At 50.2% G+C, this 16,918-nt stretch overlaps 1 protein-coding gene across 9 annotated transcripts in view; it reads left to right on the plus strand.

Annotated features, from left to right (window-relative positions):
* Positions 1 to 16,918, plus strand: part of RAP1GAP2 (RAP1 GTPase activating protein 2) — a 193,320-nt gene that overhangs the window by 48,800 nt on the left and 127,602 nt on the right. Inside the window, exon 1 of one of the 9 annotated variants that reach the window (XM_006768113.2) lies at positions 8,658 to 8,732. The exons of the other annotated variants lie outside the window; for them this stretch is intronic. The gene's annotated coding sequence lies outside the window, so the exon portion shown is untranslated. Of the gene's footprint in view, positions 1 to 8,657; positions 8,733 to 16,918 lie in introns of those variants that run through there. 9 annotated transcript variants of the gene reach the window in all.

Here is a 16,918-nt window from a genome sequence, read left to right on the forward strand (position 1 = left end):
AGGGCAGGCCCCCACCGCCCCAGTGTCTGTGAAAAGTGGACAGTTTTGAAAGGTCAGTTTTAGATTTGCAGAAACATTGAGAAGACAGTACAGAGGCGTTCCCACATACCCCGCAATCCAGCTCCCCTGTTACTGACATCTTGGATTAGTGTGGTACAGCGGCTATAATTAATGAACCAATATTGGTAATTATTTGCTAAAGTGCATAGTTTTTTACAGGTTTTCTTAGTTTCCCCCTAATGCCCTTTTTCTGTTCTAGGATTTCCTTCTGGATAACACATTATATTTAGTTTTCTAATCTCCTCAGGCTCCTCTTGGCTGTGGTGGTTTCTCAGCTGCTTGAATTTGATGACCTTGTCACAGTTTCGAGGACAGTTCGGAGGCAGTTTTGGCCCAAGTGGGTGATAGGCTGCCCTTCAGTGGGACGTGCCTGATGCTTCTCTCGTGGTTAGACGGGGGTCACAGGGTTCGGGAAGGTCACAGAGGTGAAGTGCCATTTCCATCACACAGTATCAGAAGCTCATGTGATCAATAGGACCGCCCACTGTTGACCTTGGCCTTGATCACCTGGCTAAGGCGGTGTTTGCCAGGTGTCTCCACGGGACAGCGAGGCTTTGTTCCCCCGTCCATCCCGGACGCTTTGGAAGGAAGTCAGCGTGCACAGCCCACACCCAAGAAGTGGGGCATTTATTATATTTAACTATATAGTTGCCTTATTTGTGGGAAATGATTCTATCCATGTATGGTATTAATATGAAGTATTTTTAAAAGTAAGTTGCTTTGTAGAAGAGTATTCAGTCCCTAAAGGTAAGTGCTATTCAGTGATAAATTAAGTAAATAAAGTAGACATTTCAAAAATCAGGAAAGCCATCCTTGAGTGGTAGATGTTAGAGCAGCGGTTCTCAACCTGTGGGTCACAACCTCTTTGGGGGTCAAATGACCCTTTCACAGGGGTCGCCTGAATACATCCTGCATATCAGATATTGACATTATGATTCATAACAGTAGCAAAATTACAGTTATGAAGTAGCAACGAAAATAATTTTATGGTTGGGGGGTCACCACAACATGAGGAACTGTATTTAAAGGGTCGCGGCATGAGGAAGGTTGAGAACCACTCTGAGAGTCTAGGGCCCTGGGTTTGGCTCAGTGGATAGAGCATTGGCCTGCGGACTGAAGGGTCCCGGGTTATACTCTCAGTTAGTCCCCTGTGTAGACTTCCGCCCAGCATCCCGCTGCCCTTTGGGGCGGGTGGGTTGAGACGGTTTCCACTCAGGTCCTCCAAAGGTAGGACCCCTTGCTTGCCCAGCATCATGGAGAAAGCGTTCTCCTGACTGACACGGGGACACTTGAAGGTCACCACCGGCCTTGCCTGGAGGCAGCCTTCACCTTCTCCACGTGTCCTCTGCAGCGACAGGGGTTATGGATGGTGGTCACACAGAGCTGGCTGCTGAGTCTAGCCCCCCATAACCTTGACACTGCTCGAATGCCTGAGGGAGAAGGAATCATGGGGAAACTCTGGTCCTTCAGTTACTAGCTGTGACCCATCATTTGTGACCCGTTCTGCTTTGTGACTATAAGTGAGGGGGGCTGGGGCAGGAGAGAAAATGGTGGAAGCAAAGAGTTTGTTAGGGCGACAGGAAATTGGGCGCAGTTTCTGAAGCTGCTTCGAGGCTTGGCGTTTTCCCTAAGGGTGGAGGGGAGCTGCTCACCCAAAGAGAGCTTAGATTACAGCAAGAGGAAGGCAGGCTAGACAGCTGGGAGAACTTCCTGATTGAAAGCAGACCCAGTGAAAAGCTTGCAAATTGCAGACAACCAGCCACTCAGCAGGAGGCTCAGAGTTGGGGAGTCTGTGCCCACCCGGTAGCTAGGCTTTGTCTTTGCCTCGGAGGTAAAAGGACCTCATGTCCTGGCGGGAAAGAGCCTTTAATCCATCAACGAGCCCAGCGCCTAGTGAAGGAGAGCCCTGGTGCTAAGCAGAAAGGCTTTGCTCCTGCCCCCCCAGAGGAGCAGTTTCCTCTGGAAAGGAGGCCCCCTCATAGTGCGTTAGGGACCCGCAGGAGCAGTTTCCTCTGGAAAGGAGGCCCCCTCATAGTGCGTTAGGGACCCGCAGGAGCAAGAGATTAGTTCAGACAACAGGAAAAAAGAAAAAACTGAATTTTTCAGGAATCAGGTAGATAGGGCTCCGACTTTGGGATATTCTGCATGACTAGGGCTTGTGAGTGATCTGCTGTGCTTGGCAACACACACTCACACCACGTACACACGTGTGCACACATGCACACACATGCACACACGTGCGCACACATCACATACACACATGCACACACACGTACACACACGCACAGGTGCACACGCACGTGCACACACAGAGAGACAGAGAGACAGAGACACACACACACACATGCACAGGTGCACACGCACACACGCACACACACAGAGAGAGAGATAGAAAGAGACAGAGAGAGAGACACACACACATACACAGACGCATACACACACAGAGAGACAGAGAGACAGACAGACAGAGAGAGAGAGAGAGAGAGAGAGAGAGAGAGGAGAGAACCATTGATCAGCCACCTCGTCCACATGCCCTGACCAGGGATCAAACCATCGAATCCTCAACCCAGGTAATATGCCCTAACTGGGAATTGAACTTGCAACCCTTTGGTGGGACAATGCTCCAACCAACTGAGGGCTCCGTTCTTTTTTTAATTTTTATTTATTTATTTTTAAAATAGATTTTTAATTGATTTTTTACAGAGAGGAAGGGAGAAGAATAGAGAGTTAGAAACATCGATGAGAGAGAAACATCAATCAGCTGCCTCCTGCACATCTCCTACTGGGGATGTGCCTGCAACCAAGGTACATGCCCTTGACCAGAATCGAATTTGGGACCCTTCAGTCCGCAGGCTGACACTCCATCCACTGAGCCAAACTGGTCAGGGCTCCGTTCTTTTTTGAGGTAAAATTTACATACATTGAAATGCACAAATCTTAATTATACATTTTGGACGAATGGATCCCACCATCCTATCCTGATATAGAACATTTCCATCCATCTCGATAGAAAATCCCCCACTCTTCGAGACAGCCACTGCTCTCATTTTTGTGCCTCAGATGGTCTGGCTTAGAACTTTGTATAAATGGAAGCAGACAGTGAGTATATTTGGCATCCGCTTCTTTCACTCAGCATAATGTTTTTGAAATTCAGCCATGTTGCTGCATGTGTCAGTATTTTGTTCCTTTTTGTTGCGGAGTGGCAGTCCATGGTGTGGATATATCACAGTTTGTTGATGGGCTGTCTCTTGGATAAGCCTATGAACATCTCCACACAAGTCTTTGTGTGGCCTGTGCATGCTCATTTAATCCTGGCAAGCACTCTAGGAGGGTGGCACTGTTGTTACCCCCATTTTATAGATGGCAAAACTGAGGCGCAGAGAGGTGACATTTCTAGCCCAAGGCCACCCAGAAAGCAAAAGCTGGAGATGGGATTCTAGCCCAGGTTTGTCTGACTTCAGGGTCTTTTCATTTTTATTCCCGTACTAGTATCCCTGGGTCACAGCTGATGGAGACCAGTAAGTATAGGGACAAGTGGGGCCTCGCCTCAGTGGCCTGTTAGTTCGTAACTGTTAGTTCAGCACAACAGGTGGCATTGATAATGATGGCTTGATTCACCAGGAAAAGGTTACAAAAATATGGAAGACATTTCTGAGAAATCTGTAGCCAAGGTCATGACAGGAAAAGCGAGCAAGCAAACAAGCAGAAGTTTTGCTCCTTAAAGCTCTGCTGTCTGGAAATCTCACTTAGGTGTGATACGTCATCTCCCAAGGAGGCCAGGCACACAGGCCCAGAAGGCATTAACTGGGCATATAAAATAGTATATAAATAATACATGCATCAGAAACCACTCTGGTTTTTTTTTTGTAGAGCCAAACAGAATGGATTTTTGGAGAGTCTGCTGGTTCTTGCTTTGAAAGATGTTGCTAAGCACTGTTACTAATATTATGGAAAGACAGCTTCCCTCCCCACTTTTCCACTCGGCCCCAGAAACCCTAGAGCTGGAAGTGACTTGGTGGCAGCAGCAGCTGGGGAGGATTGGCAATCAGTGGGGAGGAGCCATAATCAGTGGTGTGGGGGCTGGCGGGACCCTGGGTCCTTGGCCCCTGACTCCCTGCCCGGACCCCTGGGCAGCCTCCGTGCAAAATTCACTTCTTCATGTTCATCAGAAATGTCACACCCAGAAAAATCCCTGTGAATATCTCTACTGTGGTAAAAATTATAGTCGTGCCACTTAGATTCATGGATTCAAAATTCCACAAGGGAACCAAAAAGAACTATTTGAAATACCCTCAGTAACCCAAGGAAGAGATGAAGAACTCCTTTCTTCTCCCTCCAGCCCCCTGTTTGTAAAGCTCGGAGGGACATGTGTTGCAGGCTCAGGGTACCCCATGGAGTGCAGCCCACAGGCTGGGTGCCTGCCATCGAGTGGGATCTGTGGGTTTCCTTGGGGCATGGCTTCCTTCCCCCGGAACTCGGAAATGCCACACGAGCACACCAAGATGTCTTTCCAAAATCTGAGCCAGATTCTCGCCAGAACTTCAGTCTGATATGTGTGGCTGCGGTCCCCAAGCTTGGCTCTTAGGCCTCCCAGCCCGGCCTGGGCATGGCCTGATGCTGTCACTGAAAGACCCTGTTTTGGTGGGACCGACCTGTGTGGGGGTGGTCGGCCTCTGAGAGAGGCGGCTAGGAGCCCGGAGGAGTGTCAACATGTTGGCAAAGACTCTTGTCTCTCTCTCTTTTCAAAATAGAAACTGCTTCCCTACCTCAAATGACCTTCTCAATGTTTCCCTTACCCCCGCCCCCCCTCCGGTGCTAGGTCTGTCCCTCCCTGCCCTCCCTCTCCCTCTCCCCCTTTCCTTTCTCCTTTTCCTCTTATGGTGGTATTCCAGAAATGCAACTGTAATGTGGCCCAGCAGGGGGCGCTGATGTAGCAGCCAAGCAGAAGGGCCGGCTTAGAAGCACAGGTGTGAGTGCTCTCTGCAGAAGTCAGAGCTGGGGTAAAAAAATCCCAGCTGGTGTGTGTAATGGGTGTGCCTCCAAAGGCATAAGAGTCAGGATGCCTGCCTGTCCTGAGCAGGTCTAGTGTTATATGTTTATAACCCTTGAGTTACTCCAAAGTTTGCGTGATTCACGGATGGATGAAGGCGTCCCTGCAGAAGGGGAGGGGTAAGGCATCTGAAGATCTGTTTCCCTAAAAGTTCCCACCGATTGGCTCCAAAGCCCCTCTTGCCCCACATCTACTCCCAGTCCATTCTGTAGGGACCTAGAGGCCCTGGGCGTCGGGTGGTGGGGCGGCGGCCCCAGGCTCTCTCTGAGACTTCGGCTCCAGCAGTGGGGCTGATGCCAGTTTCACACGGATGTGTCTCCCTGAGCCGGTTCCCAGGCACAGAGGCCTTTTCTTCAGGACCAAGCATGCGTGTCTGCCTGTCTCACCCCGCTGGCCCCTTAGGACCCGGCTGTGCAGCTGTCTGCCCTGTGTTCATGATTAACTTCCGTGTCCCCCTCCATCTCCACTCCCACCCAGGCCCCCAGATTGGGGCACACACCCAGGCTGGCAGCTGCCTGGCACTTTGTTCTCAGGGACTGTGGGCTGGGGGAGGAGGACTGACATGGCCTTTGAGGTCCTGTGATCTGGGACACGGCTGCGGATACGCTCTGCCTGGGAGAAGACCTTACTCCCTGTGGACTGAATGTGTCCACCCAGCTCAGTCCACCCCAAAGTGACCCATGGATGAGGCCTTAGAAGACCTTTGAATCACTGATGTGAAAAGTGTTCCCTTCGGTTCTCTTTCAAACGTGGTTTCTTCAAGGACCGGTTTTTGTTTGGTGCAAGGGTGTGGCTAACACCTAACACTTAATCTACTTTCCTCTTTTCATGAAGGTGATTCCGGCTCAGAGCCTTTGTCAGGCAATAGCATGGAGCTAAAATTTAAGAAATTTGTATTTGTTTCCATGGTGTGAATGACAAGTGATAATGGATTTTCATTTAGGAGAATAACAGTGTTTTCTTTTAAAATTAAGTGAAGAATGAGTTGATTTAGTTAAAGCAAAAGAATAATATTATTCTATGGTGTTAAGACAAAAACTTGTGAAGGTGGTATGCAAATCGCCTAATTTTGGGGAACAGTGGCTGGGTCACATGGGACAGGAGAGGTGGGAATGGGATGGTTTGTGGCTGCGTGTGTATTAGGCCCTGTTTGTTCTGGGTAGGGCGCTCTTCCATTACCTTGGTCTCTCGCATAGCGGGTCACTTCCTGATTGATTGATAGGTGTTGGTGGAATGGGCAGTCCAACATTGACAGCCGTTACATTCCCTGCTGTGGATGGGTTCATTTGTGCTGTGGTGTTTCCTGTGTGGGGTGTGGGCAGAAGGAAGGGCTCTTCACCCCCAGGGAACAGCTATCTCTAAGGGCCCCCGGAATCAGATCAGGCTATGGTCTTTGGGGGTCAACCTTGTGTTCCAGCCCATTAGGGCTGGAAATAATTGTGATCATAGAGGAGCTGAGAGGGCCTGGGACCCCCGAACTACAATGAATCAAGTTACCTGCTTGGTGGAAAGAATTCTCACCTTCATCCCAAGGTCCTGTTTGCCCACTGATGCATTTGACTTAAAATATCTCCTAGACCAGTGATGGCGACCCTTTTGAGCTCGGTGTGTCAGCATTTTGAAAAACCCTAACTTAACTCTGGTGCCGTGTCACCTATAGAAAGTTTTTGATATTTGCAACCATAGTAAAACAAAGACTTATATTTTTGATATTTACTTTATATATTTAAATGCCATTTAACAAAGAAAAATCAACCAAAAAAATGAGTTCGGGTGTCATAGGTTCTCCATCACTGTCCTAGACCCTGGGGGGTGAGTAGGACCACCCGCACTCACCCACTTGGGGGAAGCCAGGCCTTGCCCTGAGACAAGCTGCCTACCCTTGTGTGTGGACAAAACACACCCATTGCTGGGGCTAGACCGATGGCCGGTGCCCCTGGCATCCTCCCTGCCATTGGGCTGAAGCAATCCGTCAGCTAACCGGTCAGTTCCGTGCACTGCTGGAGGCAGGACAAGCCCTGGGCTGCCGGTGCCGGCTCTGCCCTCTTCCCCACTGAGGACAATCATTGCCCCATTCCTCTTCCAGACTGACTCTCAGGTCACTACTGGTGTGGTCCTTGCAGCTGGCCTAGCTGCAATCCAGGGGTGGGGCCTGGGTCACTCACTCTGGCTATAAGTAGATTCCATGGCAACGTTTGTGACCCCCACGCCCAGGCAGGCTCAGGCGGGCTGAGGGCCTTGTTAATGGACGCTTCATAAATAAACCAGGCACATTTTGGCACCGGCGGTGCTCCCTCTCCTCCACCCCGGTGCTCCCTCTCCTCCACCCCAATTCCGATGCCAACAAGAAGCTGTGCCCACATAGCAGTGGGGTTGAGGCCTCAGGCCTTTGAGTTTATCTGTAGCCCCTGTCACCTCTACAGACAGCAAGGCCCCCGTGCCTGTCTGGATTCTCTGTGCTTGCTTCAACACTAGGCTGCATTAAAAAAACCAGGCAGATTGCCTTGGGGACTTCCTTGGCCCCACCAGAGCTGTTTCCGAGGATGGACTAATTGTCTTGTTTGAATTCCCTGCAGCCCTTTCCCGGGTAGTCTTTCCTAGGGGGCTGGAGGGAGAAGCAAAGCCAGTGGATACACTCAGGGTGGTGGTAGGGGTGGTGGTGAGAGGGGGCAGCCAATGGAAGTGGCGCAGGAGCAGGGGAAGAACGGATGCAGAGGGTGTGCGGCGGTCAGCACTAGCCGGTCAGCGCTAGCGCCAGGGACGCTGGTAGGGTGGGACGCTACCCCATCCCAACCCCTGCGTCTCCCTGGCAACCTGGGACGCCTGGCCAAAGTGTAGCCTCGGGAAAACTGACCATTTACCTTATGTTGTGCCAAACTCCCAGGGCCGGGAAAACAAATGTTAACGGGGGACTGACCCCAGCCCACTCAGGCGCCCACGCTGGAGTGAACCACCCCACCCCACGCCACAGTCCTTTCCCGGTCGTGGGGAGAGGGGAGAGGTAGCCTCCGCCTGAGTCAAAACGCCAGGGAACCCGAGGAAAGGCGGGCGCCCCCCTCCCCGCCCGGCCGCCCGGGCTTGGGGCAGGGAGGCTGCGGCTGTGCCCGCGCGCGAAGGTAGTTTCGCTTGGACGGAGGACGCGCTTTCCTCCCGGTGCCTGTGTTTTCTCCCTGTTTGTAAAGGCGGTGACAGCATCGGAGAAGTATCCCGGCGGGCCGGGCTGGGAAGTTTCCTAGATTGGGGAATTCTAACTCAGACTGCATAGCAAAATCATGGGGAGAACATCTATTGAATCAATTCTCTGGGATGAAGCCTAGGAAGTTTATTTTTATTTTTCTCAACTTCTCTGGGTTTGATTACATATTTATTTGACAATTTAGGCAGGAAACCTGAACTCTAGTTTCTGTTCTACTACTAACCGGCTTCAGGACAATGAAGAATTCTCTAGTTTCAATTAAATAATCCATAAATTCTCTTACAGCTCTAAAATTCTATGTTCCATTGACTATGCCCAAACTGTTATACAAGTTTATAGGTCTCTTTGCCGGAAGGCGGGGATCCGCGCCGCCGTGGTGCTCATCGGACTCCTGCACAAATCCCGAAAACAGAATAAGGAGAAAAGGTAAAGCCGGGCCGCGCCGCCTCCTCCTTCCCTCCGCTCTGGTGCTGAAATCCCGTTTTCTGAAGGGGCCGACTTTTCCCAAAAGGGCGTTTGGCTCCGAGTTGGATTGGAGAATGCCTCTACCCCAGCGCTGTCGGGGAAGCGCGCTCGGAGCGTGGCCCCAGACACTGGCTGTTGTGGGAAAGCCAGGCAGGGCAGCTGGGAGGGCCCCTCGCGCTTCATCCCCAACAGACGGGCACCGGCTCCCAAGCCCCCACTCCCGGCATTTGCCGATCGGGGGTCCCCTGGCCGAAGCCTGCAGCGCGGCAGCATTGATCCAACCCGGCGACACAGTCCGGGGCTCCGAGTGGCTCTAGGCGCTGGGGATGCCATTTGCTTCTCTGCAACTTGGCTGAGCCCGCGAGGTGCCCGCAGCCATGGTCTGCTTGCTCTGAGTATGGTTCTGGTAGGCAAGGAGCAAGTTTGGAGGTGGCAGCAACCCCTCCCTCCTGGTCCCCCCGCCAGGCCTCTCTGTCTTTGGGGTTTCCTGTCTTTAACTCTTCAGTTTTCTTGCGGTTACTCTCCTAATTTTTTGCTCCTGGGTATTGAACGTGGTTCTCCCGGGTTATGTCAGAGTCACAGCTGAGACGAGGCGAGGGTTTCCGGTGGGCCACGCAGCTTCTGGGGGCAGCTTCCTGGGACCCCAGGGAGCTGCCCACACAGGCTGGCACAGCCTCGCTCCTCTGCTAGGGTACAGGAGTCCCAAGCTTCCCCGCAACCGGGGGGTCGTGGGAGCCCAGTGTTCACAGAGCTGTGTGGAATTGGGGTAACCTCGGGTGCCCCTGCTGGATCCTAATTTCCAGGCGAGTTTTGGAGTGGTCAGTGCTTTGCTCTGTATTAGACAAGGGTTAAGATAAGGACGGAGGAGCCGGAGACCAGAGACACCTGGGTGATGACTGGGGCTCCAAAGCTGTGTGTGCCTGGGGGAGGGGACAGGCAAGAACTGGAGTACTTCGAGAAACTGGCATGGGTGGTCCCTGTGGTTGTCTCCGCTCCATCCTGTAAGGCATCCATCCCTCCTAGAACGTAGTCTAATGCGACGTTTCCTACAGCATAGGGCGAATCTCCAGTAAAATGACTTCAGGCGATTAACCATGAAATGACATTGAGTCAGTCACCTAGTGAGAAAGTTCTTCCCTTTTCAGCTCTCTTACAAATCCCTGTGATTTCTTCAAGGGGAAAGTTTCTGGTTGGTGCTAGTGTGGCGTTAACACTCTTTATTTTTAAATATGTTTTTGTTGACTTTAGAGAGAGGGGAAGGGGGAGGGAGAGAAACATCTATGAGTGAGAGAAACGTTGACAGGCTGCCTCCTGCACAACCCCTGTTGGGGACTGAGCCACAACCCAAGTGTATGCCCTGACCCAGAATCGGCATGGGACAACGTTCAACCAACTGAGCCACACCAGCCAGGGTTGGCTTTCACACTTTTTAAACACTCGCTAATCTCCTGTTTATAGCAAAGAGCAGAACTCTGGCTCAGGGCCTTTCCATGGGGGAACAGTGCCTACCTACAACCTGGGCTGTTTTTTTTTTTTTTAATTTTTATTGATGAGAGAGAGAGAGAGAGAGAGAGAGAGAGAGAGAAAAGAGGAGAGGAGAGAGAAACTTAGCTGTTTTTGCTCTGTTTATTTTTAGGCCTCTCCCCTACTTATGCCCCTTTGGGTGGTGATATGAAGCATCCCCCTAATGGAATGTGTAAGTCACGAGCATGAGCCCCTCGAATGGAAATGCCATGCCAATGCTACAGGAAATGGCAGGACTCCTGCAGGTGATCCGGGAGTGACTGATGTTGAGGACACACTTGTCCAGCAGAGAAGTTGCCAGTGAGACTCTGGAGTCTAGTCCACCTCCGGGCCCCATTCTTCTCTAGACGTTGATTCTTTTCCATTCGCTGCCCTTCAGCTTTTTATCTGCAGAGGTGGGAGGAACAAGCCAATCCTCTAAGATTAGGAGGATCTGGGATGGCTGTTCTGGCTCATCCCAGGCCTGTGTTGAGGAGTGAGAAGGAAGGCAGCTGCCTCGGACCAGTTCCTGTCTCTGAGTATAGGCCGTGTGGTGGTCCCTGCCCTGGGAGCTGGAAGTGCTAGTCCTGTGATGTGATAGTATAGATTTAATCTCCCTGAGCCTCAGTTTCTGCATCCACACAAAGGGCTTTCGAGGCTCAAGTAAGATCTTGGGGGGAAGATGCAGCTGAAAGGTAGGAAGCACTGCATGAGGATGGAGGGGTTCATCAGGGCTGCTCTCTCAGGCCTGTGCCTCCAGAAACCAATGTAAGATGTCTAATGGTGACAGCCCCACTAGTAGTCAAGACTAGCCAGGCAGGGTCCAGGAACCTGCCAGGCAGGCCTGGGTCTGGGAGGGAAGGACCTGGACAGAGGACGGGAAGGGATTGGTCTGAGTGAGGATGCCTCAGGCTCCTGGCATCTCGTCCTTCCTCCTGGACGTACTGTGCTCTTTCCTGCAATGCAGCAGACATTGGTGACCCTCCCAGCCCCTGCCTTCAGCCCATTCTGCTGTTGCTCCTGGCATTCTGATAGGTTTGGCCATGGACTTACCCTACTGGAGGAGAGAGAGTGATTGATTTCATGTTGGTGTTAAATGGCCTTTGCCTCCCTTGCTGTAATCTGGAGTTTCTTTTTCTTTAAACATCTGAAATCAGTTCAGTGCACACTATCGACACTTCTTCTGCGGGCACCGGCCATGGGGAGCCTGGAGCAGGCTGCCGCTGATCTTAAACACTCCCCAAACTCCGTGCCAAATGTGAAATTTGCTGAGTTCCTCCTTCCTCCCCCTCTCTTCGCAGGGTCAGCTCAGACTAAGGCCCCTTCTTCATTTTTCCCAGCAGGCTTGATCCATCCATCTTCCTGGCACCTCTAATTGACAGGCGCGTGCAGATAAAACCACTGGCTGTTGGCCAGGAGGGATGAAATGGTCTGTGTGACTTGCAGTGATGGCCCATAGCCCTCGCCATCTTCCTGCTCTCCCTGGACCACCTCGAACTCTTGTGTATTGGGGTAGGCAGCTGTGCCAGGGAGGGTGGCAATGACTCAGGTATCCCACATGGCCCAGAACCAGGACACTCCCAGGCACTCTTGGTAGTTCCCGGGAACTGTGCTCAAGGTTCCAACTCAGTGTGCGCTCGGTTTGCCTCCTGGAGAAAGGGGTGCGGCATGCATGGGCCTCCACATGACAGCTCCCTTCAGGGCTTGTGGGACAAGCTGCAGGTTCTGCTTCTTTCTGTGGCTGCTTCCTGGGACCCCATCACTTGGGGATGCCTTCACCTGGGATCCTGAAAAAGCAAAGGTGTGTCTGAGAGGGGATGGGATTCGAGCCTGGTCCCGAGGAGGCACCTGAATGAAGCTTTCCTTGGAAGCTGCTGGAATAGAGAGCTCCTTTTCAGGGGCTGTTTTCTTACAGACAGGGCACCACTTTAAAATGATAGGAGTGGGTGGTGGGGCAAGGGATGCCCTCTGGGGGGCAAAACTTGCGGCGGGAAGGACTGAGGCAGGAACACAGCCCAAATGTGTGTGTTCTGAAAGGTCATAAAGTCAGTGTGGCCTCAGGTGTGGGCTGGAGAGAGTTCAGTTAGCATAAATGAAAAAGAACTCCAGTTCTTACTGGAGGTAGTGACTTTGGGATAGCTCCCAACAAGGCGTTGATGAGGAAGAAAATGTGAATTCACTGATCATCCAGCAAATCACTTAAATGGCAAGCTCTGGAGGGCAGAACAGTGAATCCGATGAACCTGATTTCTCTCTTGTGGGTAGAATGTCTAGTGGGCTATTCCTGGGTAGGTTATTAGAAAAAGCTCATTCCTAGATTTAAAAACAAACCTCACTTTTATTGCAGAAATTTTCAAGGGTGCATAAGAGGAGAGGGAGTAGTGTAATACAATACCCAGTTTGAAGTAAGTCCCAGACATATCATTTCATTCCTAAATATTTCAGGATGCATCTCAAATATAATTCTTCTAAAAATATAACACTACCATTACCACACACCCGAAATTAACACTAATTTCTTAATATCATATTCAGTCAGTGTTCAGTTTTCCCCATTTGTCTCATAAAAGTTTGATTGGTGCTTTTTCCTCTTTATCTAGAAATTTTCTCTTTCAACTCTTCCCCCCTTTACAATTATTGAAGAAACAGAACTGTTTGTCTTAGTGAGTTTTCCACAGTCAGGGTTTGGTGGATGGTGTCTCCGGGTGTCATTTAAGATATTCTTCTGTCCTTTATGCTACCCGCGATAGGTATTTAGTTTTAGAGGCTCTTACCAGATTTGTTTTTTGTTTTGTTTTGTTTTGCCCTCCGGCAAGACTGTGCTGCTGGAGGTTGTCTAGTTGTCTGTTTTCTCATGTTGGCAGCTGTCACTTGGTTTGTCCTTAGGGTTTGAAGGCTGGTACCAGTGGGGATATCTGCGTTCTCCCGTGGGAGAGCCAGTGACAGCCCCGCGAGCTGGCGGGGTATGGGGTCTGAGCCGGTCGGGTGTCCAGCAGCCCTGGCCTTGTCGTCCCAGAGTCCCCGGGCTGGAAGGGGCACAAAGCGGGAGCTGATCCACTCCTGGCCCCAGAACAGATGGCTGCTGTTGTCTTCATCGGAGGTGGCTGGGTCCTGCCCTGAATGCAAGGGCCTGTCACTCGCCCTCTTTTGTCTGATGTTTGAATGCCACCCGGTTGGCTGACATTGCTTTAAAGAACAAGCATCTCCCTTGAACCAGCTTTCCTCACTGAGAGTCTGAGGAGTGAGGCTCAGAGTTAAGGGACAGAGTCTGTTTGATTCCTTTTGAGCCACTTTTTTTTGTCTCTTATTTGGTGTCCTTGCTTCTTGACCCCCTTATCTAGTCTCCTTATGGTGGCCAGAGTGCAGTTTTAAAAATTCAAATAAGATCAAGTCTCTCTCCTGCATAAAAGCTCTCCATAGGCTTCCCACTGTACCTTACCTGAAGGCCAGACTCCGCAGCTGGCCCTGTGCCTACTGCCTGGTTCTCTGACCTCACCTCCCACCACTTTCCCTCTCACTCTCTGTGATCACGCTACGTCTGAAGCTGCTAAGGCCTTCTTTCTGTTTCTGGAACATGCCAAGCTCATTCCTGCCCCAGGCCCTTTGCACATGCTATTTACAGTGACTTAATTGATTTCTTCCTCATCCTTGGGCTTTCAAGTCAAATATCCTTGGACTCCTTTGACCATCCAATCTGAGCAGCTCACTCCAGCCATTAGTTCTTTGCCCTGATTTATTTCCAACATGGCACTTACCCTTAACGGGCGTTACCTAGCTTTTATAATAAACGGTTTATTGACTGTTCCATCCCCCAGAAGGTGAGCTTTCTGAGAGCAGGGACTTGACCTTTTTCACCTCGTGGTTCCCATTGCCCAGAATAGGGGGTGATCAGTAAATACCTGCTTAATGAATGAATGGGTCCTCAGGGGACTCACTGTCTCCCAGGCGAATTGTGCCCGTTGCCTCTTACCCCGAGGCAACCTTCTTAATACTGCAGTGCCCTCTGACACAGGTTTCTCCGTGCCCTTTGTCTGAGATTGGAGAAGTTTTCCTCTCCCGCGCCTTCCTTTCTGGCAGAGAGTTTGCAGGAAAATGCAACAGATCACTTGCACACATGTTGCTCCAATGTTGTTCCCCTAACTCCTTCCCTGCCTCTGTGTGGTTTGGGGACCCGTAGATGTGAGGCTCCAGGCTCAGTCCTGACCATCCTGAAGCTGGGGCCGGGCACCTGACTCCGGGTTCCTAGGTCTCGGGTCCTGGAGCTGCTGTCAAACAGGCAGAGGCAGATGCCTGTCACTCATGGCAAAGAAAGGCCGGGGGTGTGTGAATTAATGAACAGTCACCGTTAGTGAATATACATTTTTTTCTAAATGGAGCTTTCTCTCTGTGGAGCCAGTGTGGCGCACAGATGGCTGGGTACCAGGATGTTGCCAAATAGAGGGCTTGCCAGGCCTGCTCGGCTAAACGGACGAAAATCACTTCTGTGCACACGGGGCTGCTGAAGGCGCTCAGGAAGTTTCACAGTCATTTTAAGCAGATGATCCCCCCCCATTCCCCCAAAACTGAGTTTCCTTGCCTCCCAAATCCATAACAAGTAAACCAGGTGAGCAAGATGACTTCAGGTGGATCGGTGATTTTTATTTTAATAGCTATTTTAAAAAATGAATTCTGGCAAGCGGTACTGGTTTTCCATGTACGGCAGTTACATAACATTTTAAATAAAGTAAATGTGTTTAAATACAAATTGCAAGTCAATGTAAAGAACAGTGTTAAGAAAAGTAGCAGGCACGGTACACGGATTTGGGAAAAATGGGGAAGATGGTGCGGAAATGCTTGCTGTTTAGGGAAGGGAGGGAGCACATGTCTCATCTGTTAAAATGGACCCTGTAGCACCAATGTCCTGGGGTTGTTGAAGAAAGATTGGAACAAGCTACACCTGTAGAGGCTTACTATCCGCTAGGCCCTGTGCTAAGGAAGGGCTTACGTGCATAGGTGTCTTAATTCTACCAGTTGTTGTTTTTGTTTTCCAGACAAGAGACAGAGCCTCAGAGGCCGAGGGGTGGATTGGGGGCAGAACCAGAGGTGGAGGAGCAGGGATTTTTAACCGGATCTGTTGAGGTCCAGAAGTTATTCTCTTAACGATTAAGTTATTTAGATGCAGTGCCTGGCTTCTGAGGAGTGCTTGATACTGGAAACAGAAGTGCTCCTGTTTTTATGAATGTTTTGAAGTGTAACTTACATATGGTGAAGTGCACAATGAAGGGAACAGCTCAGTGAATTTCTCCATATGTATCCCACCTGTGCAGACACCACCCAGATCAAGATACAGAACTTTCCAGCACCCGGGCAGGCTCCCTCATGCCTTTCCACTTTCTGCGTATAATCACTGTGGAGTCAGGTCCGCAGCCTTGTATCTGGGTGGCACCCGGCAGCCCTGACACCGTGATAAAGGGAAGAGCATGTCTGGGATTTCGTGAGTGGGAAGTAGTTCAACCTTGAAGAGGTTGGTGTCAAAGAATCCATGCCAATTTATTATTATTTTTTCTTAAGAACTTCATTTTATTATAATTTCTCCTATGCTACAATTCTTATTACACATTCCATTAAAAAAATCTATATTTTAAAAAAATCTTTATTGTTGAAAGTATTATAGATGTCTCCCTCTCCTTCGCCCCCACCCCCCAATTATCCCCTTCCACTGGTTCCTGCCTCGTCCCAGGCCTTCACCACCCGATTGTCTCTGTCTATAGGTAATGCATCCTATATAATAAAAGGATAATACGCAAATTGTCGCCTTGGGAGTTTGACCCGGAGACTGGGAGTTCAATCGCTCACTATGACATGTGCCAACCACCAGGGGTTCGCACAGAACATGGCCAGTGACCAGTGGCGGCAGTGCCAGGGTGCTGAGGGAAGGAGGAGGCGGGGAGGCCCTGGAGGCAGGGAACCTGGTAGGCCCTGATTGCCAGCCAGGCCTAGGGACTCTACCCATGCATGAATTTTGTGCACTGGGCCTCTAGTATATACATTTGAGATCTTTGATTAATCTCTTCCCAGCTCCCCTTCCCCCTTCTGTCTGAAATTCATCAGTCTGTTCCATGTTTCTATGCTTCTGATTCTATTTCATTCATCAGGTTATTTTGTTCATTTATTTTGATTTTTATTTTTTTTTTATAATATATTTTATTGAGTTTTTACAGAGAGGAAAGGAGAGAGATAGTCAGAAACATCGATGAGAGAGAAACATCAACCAGCTGCCTCCTGCACACTCCCCACTGGGGATGTGCCCGCAACGAAGGTACATGCCCTTGACCGGAATCGAACCTGGGACCCTTCAGTCCGCAGGCCGACGCTCTATCCACTGAGCCAAACCGGTTTCGGCTATTTTGATTTTTAGATTCAATTGTTGATAGATATGTATTTATTGCCATTTTATTGTTCATATTTTTGATCCTCCTCCTTCTCCTTCTCCTTCTCCTTCCTCTTCTTCTTAAAGAATACCCTTTAACATATTTCATGTAATATATGGCTTGGTGGTGATGAACTCCTTTAGCTTTTTTTTGGTCTGGGAAGCTCTTTATTTGACCGTCTATTTTGAATGATAGCTTTGCTGGATTTAGTAATCTTGGTTTCAGATCCTTTCT

The sequence above is a fragment of the Myotis davidii genome, unplaced genomic scaffold, assembly GCF_000327345.1.
Source record: "Myotis davidii unplaced genomic scaffold, ASM32734v1 scaffold363, whole genome shotgun sequence".
Lineage (NCBI taxonomy): Eukaryota > Metazoa > Chordata > Mammalia > Chiroptera > Vespertilionidae > Myotis > Myotis davidii.